The sequence below is a fragment of the Orycteropus afer genome, unplaced genomic scaffold, assembly GCF_000298275.1.
Source record: "Orycteropus afer afer isolate SDZICR_OR568_19922 unplaced genomic scaffold, OryAfe1.0 scaffold00926, whole genome shotgun sequence".
NCBI lineage: Eukaryota > Metazoa > Chordata > Mammalia > Tubulidentata > Orycteropodidae > Orycteropus > Orycteropus afer.
In genome coordinates this window covers 210,393-211,785 of record NW_006922513.1, presented here as the reverse complement: position 1 = coordinate 211,785, position 1,393 = coordinate 210,393, and the positions used below count along the sequence as shown (strand labels likewise).

Genomic DNA, 1,393 nt, shown 5'->3' with positions numbered 1-1,393 from the left:
GTAAATAAGCCTACAAGATTGTAAACAGGGAGCCAGAGACATCAATTGACAAATGAGGACAACTACAAAGCAAAAAGAGGGAAAAAACTGTGTTGTTACAGAACACCTAGATGGTAGGGAAGTGAAGACAACTACAAGATAGAACAGACTGTTCTGAACCTGGGAAGAAAACTGTAAATCACAGGGCAACCTCAAAGAAAATTATAAACCTTCACATCAAAAGAAGAAAGAGGACCAGCATAAATATTCAGCAAATACTAAAACAATAGGAATGAAGGAAGTGATAACATAATTCATAAACAAAATGAGCTCAGCATAGAAAATTATGCGGAACAAAGAAATCGACACCACGAAAAAGCACATAACAAAAATGACAGTAACAAATTCATAATTGCCAATAATTACATATCTGGCAAGGGACTTATCTCTAATATTTATAGAAAACACCAATGCCTCAACACTCAAGGAATTAACAATTCAATTGAAAAATAGAAGACATGAATAGACACTTCACCAAGGAGGATATTCAGGTGGCTAGCTAATACATGAAGAGATGCTCTCAATCATTGGCCATCAGAGAGATGTAAATCAAAACAACAATGAGATACCAACTCACCCCAGCGCTGATGGCAAGGTTCAACAAGACAGAAAATAACAAATGCTGGTGGGGATGTGGAGATATTGGGACTCTCATACACTGCTGGGAGGACTGTGAAGCAATACAACCACTGTGGAAAGCAATATTGCAATTCTTTAAAAAGCTGGAATTGGAGATACCATTTGACCCAGCAATCCCATTACTAGGTATATATCCTAGAGAGTTAAGATCCAGGACGGGAACAGATAAATGCACACCCATGTTCATTGCAGCACTATTTACAATAGTAAAAATATGGAAATAACCTATGTGCCCATCAACATAAGAGTGGATGACCAAACTATGGTACATACACACAATGGAATGCTATGCAGCACTAAAGAATAATGTACAGTCTACAAAACAACACATAATATGTTTGAACTTGAAGGACATTATGCTAAGTGAAATAAGTCAATTACAGAAGGACTAACATAGTATTAGTTTGTTGTTGTGCAGGGTCAAGGAAAGGTTTATATATGGAGGGCAACTTTCTTTGTTGGTTGCCGGGGGCAGAGGGGAGGGCAGGGAACACTGAAAAAAAAATTAACCCATGTCACTTTAGTGTTGTATATTTCACTGTACATAAATTATATTTCAATAAAATGCAATATGTGTGTGTGTGTGTGTGTATACATATATATATATATTGTTGTTATGTGCCGTCGAGTCGGCCCTGACTCATAGCGACCCCTCCTTGGGTTTCTGAGGCAGTATCACTATGGAAGTAGGATTGCCCAACCTTCCTTCTGAGGA

General features: G+C 37.8%; 1 protein-coding gene across 1 annotated transcript in view; it reads right to left on the bottom strand.

Annotated features, from left to right (window-relative positions):
- PHKA1 (phosphorylase kinase regulatory subunit alpha 1) overlaps positions 1-1,393 on the bottom strand; it is a 414,257-nt gene that overhangs the window by 297,047 nt on the left and 115,817 nt on the right. The gene's annotated exons all lie outside the window — the stretch shown is intronic.